We start from the raw sequence: 18668 nt of genomic DNA, 5'->3' as shown, positions 1-18668 counted from the left end.
TTCTGTCTTTTTAATGTTGCAATTATAAACCTTCCGAGGGCAAAACAAGTCATAGCTAGGAATTTGGTTATATTGTAGAGAGGGACAGTAAAGTGTTAGAATGCACTTACTACTCTTCTAGATTTGGTCCCAGAGGGAAGGGGTTTCTCCTTCATATAGAGCACCTGAAGGTTTCCATTCACCTCAAAAATACCATGCTTCTGTGTGTCTATGGGAGCAAAGACCGATTTTGTTCTTAAATAAAGTTGGCTACATGTAGGCTTATATGTAATATTATTACATGTAATAAATCATTCACAAATCTTATCCCGATGGAGATATGCTTCAAACAAGTAATGTGTGATTGATGCAAAGTTATAAAGGTTTAAGTGTACATCATCTCTCGTGGACAGACTACGTAAACATAAGGTGCCGTAGATCTGTCACGAGACAACGGGATGCGTGAGATATCGATCAGCTTTAGTTCCAGAGCGGATTTAACACCATTGCTCTTAGGACCTGCATTCGCCTATAAACATTTCCCGTACTTGCCAGATGGGTATTTCCAATAACACGGTGGTATTGAAGTTTGACGTCGAAAGCCGTCAGCTAGAGGAAGTCTCTGAGGAAACAAAGGTAAGGTTTGGATTCACTTAAAATTTACGAGTGAGCCGTCGCAAGCCACTGAAAATACTTATCTACTTATTGACTCAAGACATATATTTTTTTTTAATTAACTTGTAAAGATCTCTAAAAACAGAATTCCCCTTTTTATATTATGGGGTATTGTGTGTAGTAGATCAGTGACACAACATTTACTTTTAATAATGGCTTAATTCGGGCTGAAACAACCACATTTGGAAAAAGTCAAGTGGTGTGAATACTTTCTGAAGGCACTGTATTCGTACCTTAGCCATGGGGTGTTTTAGCCACAATGGAGCACGTAATGAGTGTTAAAGGTAAACTAATTCTGCAATAGAATCTAAATATCGACAGACCCTAAAGTAGCTTTCCTATACTTCAGGAGTAGAGTTGCAAAGGGAGGGTATAATATTGGAAATTCCAAGTAAACTACCAGAATATATCAAAAGACATCTAGTGGCCCTTTTAGGTACTTCAGATTATCACAGGTGTCTGTAATTATCTCTGGCCCTCTGTCAGGTGTAACGTCAAATAATGAAATGAAATGATACAATTACAAAGCTGTAAAACATTATCCTAAATATAAACTGTTATGTTTGTTCCTTGTATAATGACAAACTGGGGCGTAGGTTTAACTACATATACTTCAGCTAGAAAACTCCATGTTTAGCCATGCAAGGCATTCTTTAACCATCCGCCTCCCGCATAGCCTGCTGGGTAAAGTAGTCTATATGTTATTAACACATAACAACACATAAACCATCTACGTTGTGAATACCATTGGTGTTTAATATGAGTATCCTTTTTTCTTCAACATTTTTCTATATCAATATGTTATTGTTAATTGTTTTGGCGTCAAACTGGTGGCAGTTGTGAAAAAAGTCAATAGCTGGACGAGGTGCAGAGGTAATTGAAAATAGTGCCATTGTTGATTTAGATGCTTTTTTTTCATGAATTAGGCTATTTTTCTCTTGAACCATATGGTTTATCTACTAGAAACTCATGGACAATATGGACACAGATATATAAAAAAGGAAAGTTATTCAAGTATATATTACCAAAATTACCAAAATTACGGTGACTTTGGTAAATTATTGGTAGCTTTGCAACCCTATTCAGGAGGAATCCTGGCCCTGCTGGAGCTGATGCGTAGTGCAAGGCCAGCACTGCAGTGTATGGCTGCTACCTTGGTGGTGTCGCATTTGAAAATACGCTTGTGTTTGAGGCCATGGGGCCTCGTTTTTCAAAGGTGCATGTGCACAAAAAAATACTCTAAAGCTTGATAAATGAGGCCCCTGATGCGCTACAGTGCCATGCCGGTGCTGGTCAATCTCCTTGGCAGCCAGCAGGCCATGCTCCACTTCCGCTGTGCCTGGTCAGGAACAGCGATCAGTACTAGTCCCTCATAGCCCAGCAGGTTAGTACTGTTTAACCAATGTCTTGTGTGTGTGTTTGCATGTTTGACAATTCCTGTGTGCTTGTTTGTGTGTGTATCTAGGGTGGGTGGCTCCATTGGTGAGGCTCCTGGCAGCGAAACAGTTAATTCAGCCTCATTTACTTCCTTTAAAAAAAACATAGCTGATATGGCTGACGTGCTTAAACAAATGTGGTTTCTATTGACAATTGAGATGTACAAACTATAGCATAAGGGGACGACGAGCGGCTAAGAGGCAATCTGTCATTTTGATGAAGACATTAACGAGCGAGTTAGGACGGATGTAGCTAATTTAACTATTTGTTCAGCATTTTTTAAATGTACAGCGACAGAATTCAGAGCATGTGCTGTTCTGTGACAGAAAAATTATGTATTCACCTTATTTGTTGGATATGTAACAATTATTCACCTAAACAGTGAGATATTTCTGTCCTGCTAGTGCTGAGTTTTATGTTGTCCACTCTAGTTTCCTGGTGATAAAACCTACAGATATCATTCCAGTGACAGGATGTGGGGTGGTTGTAACACGGAGAGAGGAGTAGAACAAAGGCCTCTGGTTCTTAGACATCCTGGCCTGGGAAAATAGGCCAGGGTTGGGGGTTAAGATAACGCCGGTCTCATTATTGCAATAATTAATTGATATTAAATAAAGATGATTGTTTGACGAAATGACCACGTCTCTCAGTACTTAATTTCCACGACAGTTCTTACACTATTCTCCCTGTACACCAAGTCAGAACCATAGGATAAATAAAAGGGGCATATGAGCAGAGAAGGAACGCTCTTACAATATTCAATGATTACATTTCTCTAAAACAGCCTATAGGCTACATGTGCACCACCAAGTCAGAACGGTAGTTGAAATTAAGAGGGGGGAAAAGGGACCAAATTACTAGGGTGAGGCACATGGGCTACAATCAGCTTACTACACAACATACACTTAGTATTACTTTATTAGCTACTGTATACATATCTCCCTGGTATATTACATAATATTACATAATTCATGAAGCATCATACAGTTTTGGACTCACCTTGCTGTGTTCACTTGAACAGGCCCTTCGTGAGCAAAAGTCTGGCATTCTCTGGATTGATGGTGCGTCCAAGATGACTGGGAACTCTGGGGGAAAAAACAAGGTCAAATTACGATGACGTTGGAGCACTAGAAAGAGGCCTGAGTTCCCGACTTGCAATACCGATTTGGATGACCGTTCAATTCAGAGTTCCCAGCTGTCTTGAACTCTCTGAAGTCAGATTTCAAGGTTCTGAGTTTCCAGTTGTTTTGATGGCAGAAGTCATGCTGAATTGACAGCATGGCCAATGTTGAATGTTTATCCTTTTAAGTTTGGAAAAGAGACCCTTAAACCCAGACTTGGAACTACAAACCCACTCCACTGAATAGCAGGCTAGGGATTGCTTTGCAATGCTTCCAGTTAGCCACTAATTCCTTCCAAACCACTCATTGTTGAATTTGCGATTTCCTACTTGTTGTGTAATGTTTATGTCCAATGGCCCATGAGTACCGATATGTTTTATCTGTAATTCTCTTTATATGACACGGATGAAAAAGCATTTCCTGTAGATTGTAAACTTGATTCATGATGATGACTGCTAGCTAAGATTTTGAAAGTATGATGTTGACATGATCAGTCCAATCAAAGCTAGTGTAGATATAACATGATTTGACAATTCTATCTGTGGCCAATGACCTTGAGGCTTCTTGGATGGGCACTTCTAATGTAACTCTAATGCAGCACCCAAGGGGCTTGAATTTTCGAGCTCTACCTTTCGATTTAGCGGTGATGTAGTGTCCCCATGAGTGACAGAACACTGTAGTGTCCCGGCACAACTAGAAAACATTACCCAATCACGGCGCAACTAGAGAACATTACCAACCTCTACGCTCTGTATTTTCCGCTGGCTGCTCAACCACCACAGAAAGCACTGAACTGGGCTGAAACAGCTGCATTTAGGAGCTGCCTTACTCAAGAAAGCGACCATGGCTTTATTAACTCAATTATTTTTTTTATTTAAAAAAAAATATTGTTTAGAAACTGATATGTGACACATATTAATGTCAAAATAACATGCAAAACAGGAAACCCCCGCCCCCCAAAAGAAAATAAACACCTGCCCTGAATGATGGGTAATGGGATGATCCTCAATATGCATACTACTGTGCTTCACACTCTCATGCTCCAAGTGCATTTTCAGAGGACTCTCTTGAGTACGTTCTTGAGAGGACAAGAGGGTGGAGAACATATAAAACCTTACATTTGAGAAGCACTTGTTCTCCCCCTACTGTATTACCTCACACTGCATCTGCCCATTCACTGAAACTTCTTCCAGCTAGGACAATGGCAACAATAGAAACGAAACAAGCAATTGTTTTACTTCATAATTATCAGCTAGTTATAAGTGAGTCACTGTAATCTAGCTAGCCAGCTAGCTACTTAAACAAGCAAAAATGACCTAAAACTAATGTTAAGCAAGGTACAGTAGATGTCAATTATCTGTGGGTACAAACTGATATTTGACACACATTAATGTCAAAATAACATGCAAAACAGGCAACCCCCTAGTTTATAATTATTTGTGGCTAGCCAACTCACCCATTATCTGAACCTTCCTTCTTCTAGGGGGCGGCAGCGTAGCCTAGTGGTTAGAGCGTTGGATTAGTAACCGGAAGGTTGCGAGTTCAAACCCCCGAGCTGACAAGGTACAAATCTGTCGTTCTGCCCCTGAACAGGCAGTTAACCCACTGTTCCCAGGCCGTCATTGAAAATAAGAATGTGTTCTTAACTGACTTGCCTGGTTAAATAAAGGTTAAATAAAAAAAAATAAAAAAAATTTCTAGCCAGGACAATGGCAGTAGAGATTAAACAACAAATACACAAAGCAAATGTTTTATTTCATTCCTATCAGCTAGCTATACGTGAATCGTAATAATGTAGCTAACCAGATAGTATAACAGGCAAAAATGACCTAAAACCAATGTTATCCAAGGTAGATGTAAATTATTTGTGGGTAGCTAGCTCACAATTATTTGTGGCTAGCTAACAATAGTAGCCAGACAGTTAGCTCTATTGACTTACAATGGGCTTGTAACCTATGCACTCTACGGTGGATATTGTAGGCAGGTAACAATGCCCAAATTAACATATAATGTATTTATTAACACTCTGGTAGCACTTCAGCATGTACTTTAAGTTGTGTCCCCTCTGCAGTGTTCAGGGTTGAGTTCAGTAGGGCACACAGTATCAAACAGTTTGGTCACAGAAAATGAAAATATGTTATTATGAGACAAATTCAGGTAGTACCTCCCTGTTTTAATTTGTTTCTAAACGTTTTCTCCCTACTAAATGTGACCCAGGTGGAGGTGAGGTAGCAGGGTGCCGTCTCTCTGTGGACCTTGGTAAGACACACTATGAAATGGCAGAGCATATCGGCTACAACTCTATCCTGGAGCTCATCCTCTCCTCCTCGCGACAGGGTGCAATATGTCGGTACGTTCCTTAAACTCCAATTCCAACACTTTTGTTTTAAATGCCACCCCTCTGTACTTGCCAGAATTTTCACGCAAAATAAGTCCCTTACACCAAGGTAATCTTTCTTAAAAGAGGACTCCTCAGCAGAGCAAAGGTTAAATGACACTCATCAGTTCATGGACAGAGTTGGCTCGCTAACAAGCTAACGTCAAGCTTTTCCAGACCACATTTAATTCGTTCAGGGGGATGCCCTCTCTAGGGATCGATGAAACTAAACACAGAGCGTCGTAAAACAACGCTACTTCCATGTGCCGTTGACAGGCAATGCAGATTAATGATTGACTGTACTGTGGACATGCACCCTGAGATTTGTGCTGGAGCGAGGTCTGCCTCTGTCACCGCAAGTCAAGCCACCTCCTGCCCCCAGACGGCTTTCCTCTGCTAGACTCATCACCCCCAGCCAGAGCACAGGAAGGCATGTAGCCAGGAATGTCTACCTTGAAAAGAAGAGGATCACAATCCTAAACAATACTGACTGTTCCAAATGTTTCGATATCCTAAAGTTGATTTGGAAGAACTGGGGTATCAATTGAAAGGGGATGGGTGTTCACTGTTTTGTTGTGTTTCCAAATGCTTACTTCTGACTCCCTGAATAGATGTGTTCCTGTTTTCTTTTTCCTTTAACATGGCAACAGCCTCTAGTCTTCCCTCAGGTCCCCTGTCTGTCACACACGTCTACAGAGAATCTGCACAGCAGCATCTGAAATAGTAACTGTCCAGACAAGACAACAGATGGTTATTTTTATTCCAGCCTTCTTTTTCACGATAAATGTCTGTTGTTCTCTTAATTAGAGAGACAAAATTAGGTTAACGATGTGGAAATGGTAACTTACATTTCTACGTAAATTTAGTCAGGTTGTCCAAAAAGTGACATATTACACCTTTTAATGTACAGCTTGAATTATATGTAACACTTTACTTGAACCCTCTTACACAAGTTCTACATAACGCCATCCTAGTAATGACAGAACAGTCACGACAGGTGATGTCATCTTATTGGCCTAGCGACTAACTTTACACTATGCTAACCCATTGTTATTAGGGTCAGGTAATTGGCAAGGCAATACACTAGCGAACTAGCTTACCCTGGTCATATTTTCCTTGACAATTTCATGAGGTGACAGCTGGCATCAACTTATGCCCTCATCCTGTCATCTTCACACGGATCTTCACACGGTCACCACTGCTGGCCGATATGCAACAAAGGCATCACTCACATCCCGCAACTGCCAATTGTCAAATGTTGTGTGGAGGTGTTAGATATAGTCAGGCCAGAGATGGCCCTTACGTAGCCCTTATGATTCAAGTCAAGATTTACCTACGATTCATGTTGGTAAAGTGTAACCAAATAGTATTGTGTTTCAAGCTGCCAGGCAGTTATAGCGCAATCTGAGCCACCTGGATGGGATGTGTAAAGAGAACAGAGTTCCACCACTGGTTCATCTACTACGGGTGTCCCGGACAACTAAGAGAACCCTCCTCAGTGTTATACGAGCCCTGGGCATCCTGTGTGTTGGTACGTACAGTTGAAGTCGGAAGTTTACACTTAGGTTGGAGTCATTAAAACTCGTTTTTCAACTACTCCACAAATTTCTTGTAAACAAACTATAGTTTTGGCAAGTCATTTAGGACATCTACTTGTGCATGACAAGTCATTTTTGCAACAATTATTTACAGACTCAAAAAATTCACTATCACAATTCCAGTGGGTCAGAGGTTTACACGCACTAAGTTGACTGTGCCTTTAAACAGCTTGGAGAATTCCAGAAAATGATGTCATGGCTTTAGAAGCCTCTGATAGGCTAGTGACCGGAAGGTTGCAAGTTCAAACCCCCGAGCTGACAAGGTATAAATCTGTCGTTCTGCCCCTGAACAAGCAGTTAACCCACTGTTCCTAGGCTGTCATTGAAAATAAGAATTTGTTCTTAACTGACCTGCCCGGTTAAATAAAGGTAAAATAAAATCAATTGGAGGTGTACCTGTGTATGTATTTCAAGGCCTACCTTCAAACTCAGTGCCTCTTTGCTTGACATCATGGGAAAATCTAAAGAAATCAGCCAAGACCTCAGAACAAGACCTCCACAATCTGGTTCATCCTTGGGAGAAATTTCCAAACGCCTGAAGGTACCACAGTCATCTGTACAAACAATAGTACGCAAGTATAAACACCATGGGACCACGTAGCCATCATACTGCTCAGGAAGGAGACACTTTCTGTCTCCTAGAGATGAACGTACTTTAGTGCGAAAAGTGAAAATCAATCCCAGAACAACAGCAAAGGACTTTGTGGATACAAAAGTATCTATATCCACAGTAAAACGAGTCCTATATCGACAGCAAGGAAGAAGCCACTGCTCCAAAACCGCCGTAAAAAGCCAGACTACGGTTTGCAACTGCACATGGGGACAAAGATCGTACTTTTTGGAGAAATGTCCTCTGGTCTGATGAAACAAAAATAGAACTGTTTGGCCATAATGACCATTGTTATGTTTGGAGGAAAAAGGGGAAGGCTTGCAAGCCAAAGAACACCATTCCAACCGTGAAGCACGGGGGTGACAGCATCATGTTTTGGGGGAGCTTTGCTGCAGGAGGGACTGGTGCACTTCACAAAATAGTTGGCATCATGAGGGAGGAAAATTATGTGGACATATTGAAGCAACATCTCAAAACATCAGTCAGGAAGTTAAAGCTTGGTCACAAATGGATCTTCCAAATGACAATGACCCCAAGCATACTTCCAAAGTTGTGGCAAAATGGCTTAAGGACAACAAAGTCAAGGTACTGGAGTGGCCAACACCAAACCCCGCTCCTCAATCCTCTAGAGAATTTGTGGGCAGAACTGAAAAAGCGTGTGCGAGCAAGAAGGCCTTCAAACCTGACTCAGTTACACCAGCTCTGTCAGGAGGAATGGGCCAAAATTCACAGCTTGTGGAAGGCTACCCGAAACGTTTGACCCAAGTTAAACAATTTAAAGGCAATGCTACCAAATACTAATTGAGTGTATGTAAACTTCTGACCCACTGGGAATGTGATGAAGAAATACAAGCTGAAATAAATAATTTTCTCTACTATTATTCTGACATTTCACATTCTTAAAATAAAGTGGTGATCCTAACTGACCTAAGACAGGGAATTTTTACTTGGATTGAATGTCAGGAATTGTGAAAAACTGAGTTTAAATGTATTTGGCTAAGGTGTATGTAAACTTCCGACTTCAACTGTACATCCTCAGCAAGGCTCAAATCTTTTTTTGAGAAACAGTACATTCACTCAAAGGCTTGCAGAAGTCATGCATTGGTATCAATGGGAGATTTGAGCAACCGTTTGTCATGTTATTACTTGACTATTTTGCCCATTACTGTTGTAACACTGTTAGAGTAGTAACATGGCTTTCAGAGTTGACTTGGAAACAGGTCACAGTATACAATCTAATAATATACCATGACTTCTGGTTTATACTGCACATCACAGGAGGTTGGTGCCACCTTCATTGGGGAGGACAGGCTTGTGGTAATGACTGGAGCAGAATCAGTGGAATGGCATCAATACATCAAACACATGGTGTCCAGGTGTTTGATGCTATTCCATTTGTTCCGTTCTGGCCATTATGATGAGCCGTTCTCCCCTCAGCAGCCTCCTGTGCTGTACATGTGTTTTTGAGTGCATGTTTCGTACATCTAATTTTAGGATTGACACAAACCAATAACCCAAACGGCCAGAGGGTCATAGCTGAGGAGCAAGCCATTCTAATGCTTTCACACATTTCTGGTTGGGATAACATCAATAATGTATGTCCTTTTCAACACAGTTTGGAGATAAATGGTGGCCCACCTGTTCCTCAGTGCAACAATAAAAAGGTACATTTTGTTTTGTAGTAAAAATGCCCTACATTTGGTTTCATGATAAATCTCAATGTTTTTCATGATTGGCTTTGACTCCTATGTACATCAGGTGTGTCCAAAATGACGAGCTGCACTAATGGCCAGCTGGTGTCTGTAGGTCACTTTGGGCGGACCAGCTCGGCTCCAGCTCCAACGCCAGAGGAGCTGGACAGCCAACCCCAAGGTGAGGTTGTGTGGGACAGCCCACCCTGGATTCATTAAGGCTGGATGAAGACAGCCAGCAAAGACAGTGACCCTGGTGGTCAGTCTGGGATCTAACCTGACTGGGAACCAGCTTAACGTAGTGATCTTGTGACTCAGGATCTGAACTCAGAGAACCATTCTATTTATGTTCAAGATGAATATATTACATTATATTATTAATGGGAAAGAGTGACTTAATGGTCTAATATATAGGATGTAGTTTGAATAATAAAACAAAATGAAACAACCATTAACATAGTATGGAGTCATTTCACACACGAAAGTGCTGTTTGAATGAATGATTACGAGCCTGCTGCTGCTCAGTCAGACTGCTCTATCAAATCAGACTTAATTATAACATAAAAACACGCAGAAATACGAGCCTTTGCTCATAAATATGATAGAATCCGGAAACTATCATTTCGAAAACAAAACGTTTATTATTTCAGTGAAATACGGAACCGTTCGGTATTTTATCTAACGGGTGGCATCCCTACATATTCTTGTTACATTGCACAACATTCAATGTATGTCATAATTACGTAAAATTCTGGCAAATTAGTTCGCAAATGAGCCAGGCAGCCCAAAATGTTGCATATACTCTGACTCTGCGTGCAATGAACGCAAGAGAAATTACACAGTTTCACCTGGTTAATATTGCCTGCTAAACTGGATTAGTAGTTATAACTAGTGGTTATGATTTATTGTTTGTTATAAGATAAGTTTAATGCTAGCTAGCAATTTACCTTGGCTTCTACTGCATTCGTGTAACAGGCAGGCTACTCATGGAGTGCAATGGTTAGAGCGTTGGACCAGTTAACTGTGCGGTAGCAAGATTGGACCCCTGAGCTGACAAGGTGAAAATCTGTCGTTCTGCCCCTGAACAAGGCAGTTAACCCACAGTTCCTAGGCAGTCATTGAAAATAAGAATGTGTTCTTAACTGACTTGCCTAGTTAAATAAAAGGTATAAAAATGTTTTTAAAAAGTTTAAAAAATATATATAATTCGGAAATCGGTGCCCAAAAATACCGATTTCCGATTGTTATGAAAACTTGAAATCGGCCCTAATGAATCGGCTGACCTCTAGATAGGATGCCCTTTCCTTCCTTCAGTCTCAATTGCATTCCTGAAAAAAAATCAAATAAAGAGTAGGTGCATGCCTTGGACTCCAAAGCCATATTTTCATATCCAAAATAACAAATAGTCTTCTACATACCATGCAACCATGACTCCATTTTTAGTACATAACTTGGATGGAGGACAAAGCAAATGTAATTCAGTGGCGTCTGAGGCCATCTTCAAAGCCATAATGATGTACTGGTTACTGGCAAGTCCTCCTGACATCACCTAACAGAGCAAAACCTTTAGGAAAACAGACTTGAGTGTTTGTAGAAATATACCTTTGGTCCAAAAGGAGATCATCAGTAAAATATGGTGAATTAGATCATCTTGAGAGCTATGAACCCACTATCCAATTATGGGATGAATTCACTCACCAGGGTTCTAACTGACAGGAAACAGTCCACCTATATCAATGGTTCATTTTCTTCCCCTAATGTGTTAAACTGTGGAATACCGCAGGGCAGCTGCCTTGGGCCACTTCTCTACTTAATATACACCAACGACCTTCCCTATGCCTTGGTTGAAACTCAAGCTACTATATTTGCAGATGATACTACAATTTATGCAGCAAAACAATCGGTTCAACAGGTACAGCAAGCTTTGCAAGGAGATTTGGAGATTATCAGGAAATGGGTTTGCCAAAACAAACTTGCTTTAAACACCAAGAAAACCAAAGTTATGTTGGTCTGTTCAACTAGGAAAAGGCCAAAACAGCATGGGATACAATTAAGTATGGGAGGAGTACAAATTGAAGAAGTGGCAGAAACCAAACTACTGGGAGTGCAGCTAGACAACTGCTTATCATGGTTGTCTCAAATAACTAATCTATGTAAAAAAATATATATTAAAACAGCATGCATAATCAGAAGGATAGCTAAATATTTACCAGGGAAAATCCTTCAGCAAATAACACAGGCATTGGTTGAGAGTCAAGTGAACTATTGTTCGGTGGGCTGGGGAAATGCATCATCTAGTGAAGTTAGGAGGCTGCAGAATGCACAGAATAACGCAGCAAGGATTGTTTTAAGGCAGAGATATGGTTCTTCTGTTGCAGTCATGCGCAGTGTTCTTGGTTGGTCATCAATCGACAAGATAATTGAAAAAAACATGCTTATCTTATTTTATAATTTACATTTAAAACGGCCAAGTTCTATTCACAATTGTATTCAGTTGGTAAGAGACAGACATTCCGTAAACACTAGGAATAGATTGTCCACCATCTATGCGTTATCCAGACAGAAAAAAGAAATGGGCAAAAGAACATTTCGATTTAGAGCAATAAAGAAATTGAATACATTAACTGAGCAAACTAGAAACCTTTCAATATATAAGTTTAAACATTATTTAAAAACAATTTAAATATAGTATATAGAAATGTTGTGGGACTATAGTAGATGAAGAATCAATATATATATATATTTTTTATTATTTTTAATTTTTAGATTGAGTATTTATTGGGTCATTATGCTAGTGTATTATGTATGTTTGTAATAGTGTGTTATATGTGAAAGTGTGTTTGTATTATAAATTGTATTTTAATGTTAAGGACTCTTGGAAGATTAGTCCAAATGGGGACTAAAAGAGATCCTAATAAAATAAAATAAAATCAACCAGGGTTGGATTGCAGGAAGGCAGAAGGCCTTACAGAAGAAAATGGCACGATGTGTGCACTTGGCAATGTGAGAGGCCACTGTGTAGCGGCAGCTGTATCATTCACACATGCAACAAAGTCCCCTGCTCCACACCTTGGATGAAACAAAAAAAACACAATTGATGCATTATTCACACTTAATTTAAATGACCTGATTCAATGTGTCGACCAAGGAAAGGTCATGATATTAATGCATATTATATATTTGACTTATTTATTACCTTCCTCTTTTTTCTGTATTGACATTGTCACCTGATTTTGCAGAAGAGCAAAGGACAAGTTACAGTCATAGTCTGCTCCCATTGGTGGCTTGAAGAGAAACATCAACCTGTCTCCAGCTTAAGCCAGAAGCTGTATTGCTTGACCCCACTTATCGTGGATCACTTTGGGTGTTTGATGAGTGACAGACATCTTGCCTCCTGTGAATTAACAAAGGTCACAAATTCAAGGCCAAGAAAACCCACCGGCCTTTGACAAGTGTTTTCTTAAAGGTAGACTCATGACCTTGTCTATAGTGTCCCCTGGAGCGCCATCCAGTGTTTGACCCAGTAGAAGAAAGTCGCTGATTCCTTGGGCCAGAGCCAGGAGAGTGACCAGAGACCAGGAGGACAAGGAAGGGGAAGACCACTGGTTGGAGCATCCTGACCATCAGGGCATGGTCCTCCATGTGGTGGATGGGTATGAAGTGCTTCTGCTGTTGCTTTACAAAGCTCAGGCTGAAGTCCAGACCTATCCCCAGACTCAGGGCCCGGCTTCAGTGGTGGCTACAGCAGACCGCTCCATGGCCTCCTGTACAACATGACCTACAATATGGTCTAACATGAACAAATTAACAAAATTATACCCACCTCTTTTTGTGAATGAAGAGATTCTCCAAGGATTAAGCCTTTTTTTATCCACTACAGCCGCACCTGTCACATGCCATGAACAAGCCTGGAACTCATTGCTACTCTAAAAGCACATTTCCATAAATGCTTGAGTATAAACATAGGTGGACCCTGTGGAGCTGAATTTTTAAATTCAAACATTTTTGACTAAAACAGAAGTTCCTGCATTAGCCAAAATACATTTCCATAGCAAATCACCTAAATCTAAGATTATGGATAATACTGACAAGATACTCGTCTCTACGCCGAGACAAAGGGAGATGTTGTCCACAGTGGCACGTGGACTGTCAAACTCCTGCCTATTCCTCTCTATTTTAATTTTACATTTTTATTTCACTTTTATTTAACCAGGTAGGCTAGTTGAGAACAAGTTCTCATTTGCAACTGCGACCTGGACAAGATAAAGCAAAGCCGTTCGACACATACAACAACACGGAGTTACACATGGAATTAACAAACATGCAATCAATAATACAGTAGAAAAATGTATATACAGCATGTGCAAATGAGGTAGGATAAGAGAGGTAAGGTAATAAATAGGCCATGGTGGCAAAGTAATTACAATATAGCAATTAAACACTCTTTGGATTGTAGCACATAACCCATACATTTTTTGGCTGACCAAATTCGACACTCATTGACCTCCATACAAAAACTCAACTCCACGCCATCTGCTGGAGAAGACAGATTTTTGGCTGAATTGAGCCTCTCGCTTCGCCTCTTCCTCTCAGCAAAAATGGAAGCAGTGTAGCTACCCACTGGACACACACACACTAGTTGAATCAATTTTGTTTCCACGTCATTTCAATTCAATTACGTTGAACCAACGTGGAATAGACGTTGAATTGACATCTGTGCCCAGTGGGTACCAGCTACCATGACTATTTTTGAAAGGTACTGTATTAAAAACTTGATTATTGAAGTCTGACAACAATACCGTTGTACCAAAAGCTGAAGTTGCAATGCTGAGAAATGGTTTTTGCATGGAGCTCCACGACTTTTAAGATAGTGAAATAGTTTACCATGAGGGGAAAAAAAGGGTCAGTTCCTGTGGCTCCAATAGACACCAATGCAATCGCAGTTGGGTCTGGTCTACTTTGGCTGCGTTTAGACAGGCAGCCCAATTCCGATATTTAATTTTTATCCCCCAATCAGATCAGCTCTGAAAAAGATCTGATGTGATTGGTCAAAAGACCAATTAGTGGAAAAAATATCCAAATTGTGATGCCTGTCTAAACGCATACTTGGTTAATTTGCCTTTTCTCAATTGGATTTGCTTAACTCCTGCATACTCTCTGGCCTCCTTTTGAAATAGGTCAAAGGTAATTGAGGGGAGGCTGCAAGGAGAGGGAGTAGACAAAAATGCACTTGAATGAAATGAGACTATTCTCCAATCGTGCATCATCAGTAAATTACAGTTATAAAGACAAATATAGATAGTTGTGCAATACATTTTATATATAAAAGGACAAGTTTTTAAATGTTAGCATGCTTTTCTCCTTCGAGAAAACAGTGGTAGATTTCAAAACTCTTCCATGAATGACTCTGGTAGGATACACTTGTGCTTCCTCGCCAAAAGGAGGCTATTGAGGAGGGGATGAGCATCTTCCGTTTGCCTACTAACGGATTGACACTCCGGGACCACATACCGGTTTCTGGGTCACGGAGGAGAGGTTTTTGGAGGAGGGCGGAGGACGGACTTTGGCCCAAATGAGAAAAGGCCATTGGCCTTTTATCAATTAGATTTCCCCGACTCCTGGGTCTTCACTCCTTCCTCTCTCTCCCCCTTTTGAAAAAGGTCAAAGGTAATCAAGGAGAGTGAACGTGGAAGGAAATGTGCTTGTTTGAAATTAGATGGTCCTTCTCCATTCACACATCCTTAGGCAAAGGACGTTTACAGGGGTGGATTTCAAAACAAATGTGTAAAGTGATTAAAACAAATTAAGTTAGTTGTGCAATACATTTTATAGATAAAAGCAAAATGCTAGTTATTGTTTTAAACATGTGCATGTTTTTCTCCTGACAAAACAAAAGCTGATTCAAAATGGGTGTGACAGATTTAACTCTTCGATCAAACGTGGATATGGAGGAGGGGAGAACACTCTTCCATTTGCCTACTAATGAAATTAAACACTCCTTGACCACTTACTGGATTCCGGGTCATGGGAGAGAGGACGGAATACGGTCTTTTGCCCAAATGAGAATTTCCCATAGATACAGAAAAAAACAAAGGAGTGGTACAGTATGTCTCGCTTCCTCTTCTGTCTCTTGACACTTGTACTGGTTTCCACTAGCTTCTATAGCCACAAATTGTGGTCTTAATATAAGGTTAGGCATAAGGTTAAGGTTAAAATCCCATTTTAACAAGATAAAATTGTAGAAATGGCTGGGGTATATGACTTAGTGGCTATAGAAGCCATTGAGGTATAATAAGAACTGAAGATTACTTCCAAGATGTCTGTGTATTTTTTTAAAGGTAATTTACTCACGTTCGTTCGCATGTCAATTCATGGACTGTCTATATCGGGTTGCATCCGGTTTATATGGACCAACATCACATCCACACTAGCATTCAGTGCGCACAGGGAGCAACAACGTCATCATGTCATCCAAAAAAATCAGACATTGGATGAATATAAAATGTTAATGAACATGTTAAAGGATCAAAACCACAATGTACATTGGATAAATTGTGACTGACTGGTCAACAAATAATAAATTAGTAGTTATTTATGATGTAAGGTGATTTGTATCAGTCTGCAGTCGCATTCAGTCGTTTTGGTTCTCTCGGACACTGCCATTGGCTTCAGCTGTGAGTGATAAAATAAATGGCCTCAGCAACAGTTATTTGAATAATTCAATGGATGCTTTGTGCACAAAAGGTGATGACTAAAGTGTCTTATTAGGATTTTTCAAATCTGACTTCGCTATGTGGCGGTGTATGGAAATGTTCTTTCTGGGTCAGTCTCCAGTTAAACTGTAGAACCAAAGCATAACTATAGGAGCAGTGGAAAACATGCTTCTAGACTGGACATTACATTTATTAACAACAAATCAATACAGAAAGTACATGAGGGAACACAAGTATACATAGATTAAATACAATGGACAATCGAGCTAGGGGGTACAATATCACATTACAATTACACAAGGACCTTAAGGGACATACATACACTTATAATTCTAACAGCTTTTTTGTTAGTAGAGTATTTAATTGTCTTAAAATACACACACTTAAACACACTCACTATCAATACATTTGGATATAAGCCAAAAATCTATTCTGGATTGTCTGGAACCTGTTTTGTTACTCCAAGTGAATGATCTGTCAGCCAGAAACCTCTCCATGTATCAAGATCAAACTTTTCCATAAAAAGTATTAAACCAAATTATGATTGGTTGGCCTACCAGGGGGCCATCTATCATTTGAATTATCTATAGTAATATTAAAGTCCCCTCCTATCAATAATAACGAATTGGGAAATTTAGATAACCAATGAAGTATATGTTTCTCTATAGATTCAAGTGACTCATCATTCTCATGTTTGGTGTACCCATAGAAGTTTACAGTAATGAGCATAATGTCATTGTAACTGATCACAAGACAAATTAAGTGACCAAAGGGGTCACATTCAGAGTGTAGAATATTACCACCAAAGGTATTTTTCATTGTAGTGACACCAGCAGAGCGTTCAGATCCATGGGAAAGCCAAATATCGTTGCCCCACTGTGACCTCCAGAAGTTGGCACCAGCCAAAATTGAGTGAGACTCTTGAAAAAAGCAAAAATCTGTTCGAAATTGTTTAGCAAATAAAAATAAGGCCTTGCGCTTCACATTGTTTTGTAACCCCCTAGCATTAAGAGAAACTATAGACAAAGACAAAGCAACAAAGATTATATAAAAGTATAAACTGTAGTAGGATGAGTCAAAGACGTAGGAGCAGTGAACGTAAACGATAAGGAACCGAGATCTGCACCATGTATGTCCATTTAAAGTGAAAATAGCTTATTCCATAAACTTTGAGCTGGACGTTACCCGGCTTTGAAATTCAACTCAACTGAAAATTATGTTCAAGACCAGACCTAGGGTTCTTGTGGTAAGAGAGACTAAACCAGGAACTGTTCTGAGAAAATACAAATTAATAAAAATAAATAAAAAAGGTACCTACTATTTTAAGTGCATATGAAAACTGATCATAAAAAAATGTTTTACATATACACGTTCCTAAGACCATTTTTTGAAAATGAGTATTAATAACTAAATAGAACAATAAACGTGTAAAGTCAGAGCAGACCTGTATGCCATTTAAAACAGTATCTTAGTTACTGTATACATAAAAAAAAAAAAATACAACTTTCAATCTTCTTCGTAAGTTTGTAAACAAAATAGGTCTTCTGGTCATACAAGAACAAACTAATAAATTGAAGTACCTGAGTATTCTTGAAAAATAGTCACCTGATGCTTGTTAGGTAAACAACATAAGGAAAATTAGAATACCATGGCTGAAACCATCAACCTGTTCCTTCTGGTGAGATTTTAGGGAGGAATATGGATTTCTGAACCGTTGATGAAGCCCCGTCCTTCGACGAAGTAAGCAGCCTTTCCCTCATTTCGTGCCATCTTTGGCCACAACTTGTTCCTTCTTTCTATGTCCTCCGGGCTGAGATGCTCGGCGAAACGCATACCATGGCTCTGAAGGAAGGCGTTCTTCCTAGCAGCTTTCCAGACAGCATCCCTGTAGAATCTGGCAGTGAAGAGGATGATGATACCCATTGTTCTTGAATCGTTTTGCTGTTGCTTCTTGCCGAGGCGATGCACAACGTCGATGGTATCACCAACTTTGTTCTTCTCTGCAGGCATAACGTCTTGGCAGATACGGATAGCCTCTCCTCGCACATCTTCATGCTCCACCTCTGACAAGCCGTAGTCTCAGGTTCCATCTTCTTGTGTATTGTTCCAGATCAGTGAGACGTCTATGGTACATTGTTATTCTTTTCCAATTTAGCCACTCTCGGTTTCACATCCTTGATTTCACCGCATGCAAACCCCACAGTCTTTTTCAAGCCTTCGATAACCATGTCGTTCGCGTCTACCATTTTCTCAATAGCGTCAGACCTGGAGTTGAGGAGTAAGGAGAGGGTAGCTACGATGTCAGAGTTCATGTTGGGTTTTTCGGAGGGTGGAGGTTTGCACGGAGTAACCTGTAAAGAGGGGAATTCGTCATCTTCAACAGCATTCGAAAGCATGATATTATCCATAAGTCAAGCGTAGTTATGGCAGTTGTCTATAAGCATGTTTCTCTCTTGTTGATTAGCAA

General features: G+C 40.0%; 1 long non-coding RNA gene and 1 pseudogene across 1 annotated transcript; one reads left to right on the top strand and one right to left on the bottom strand.

Annotated features, from left to right (window-relative positions):
* Nucleotides 1-402: 402 nt before the first annotated feature.
* On the top strand, nt 403-9931 carry LOC109902427 (uncharacterized). The gene is made up of 4 exons (XR_002256883.2): nt 403-615; nt 5430-5562; nt 9413-9461; nt 9556-9931. It is a non-coding gene; the product is annotated as an uncharacterized LOC109902427 (long non-coding RNA).
* Nucleotides 9932-10773: 842 nt separating this feature from the next.
* On the bottom strand, nt 10774-18597 carry LOC109904131 (probable tRNA N6-adenosine threonylcarbamoyltransferase, mitochondrial; annotated as a pseudogene).
* Between the last annotated feature and the right edge of the window lie 71 nt (nt 18598-18668).

This window comes from Oncorhynchus kisutch, linkage group LG2 (assembly GCF_002021735.2).
Source record: "Oncorhynchus kisutch isolate 150728-3 linkage group LG2, Okis_V2, whole genome shotgun sequence".
Taxonomy (NCBI): Eukaryota; Metazoa; Chordata; class Actinopteri; order Salmoniformes; family Salmonidae; genus Oncorhynchus; species Oncorhynchus kisutch.
The sequence above is the reverse complement of the archived record's forward strand: the minus strand, read 5'-3'. Positions and strand labels throughout refer to the sequence as shown.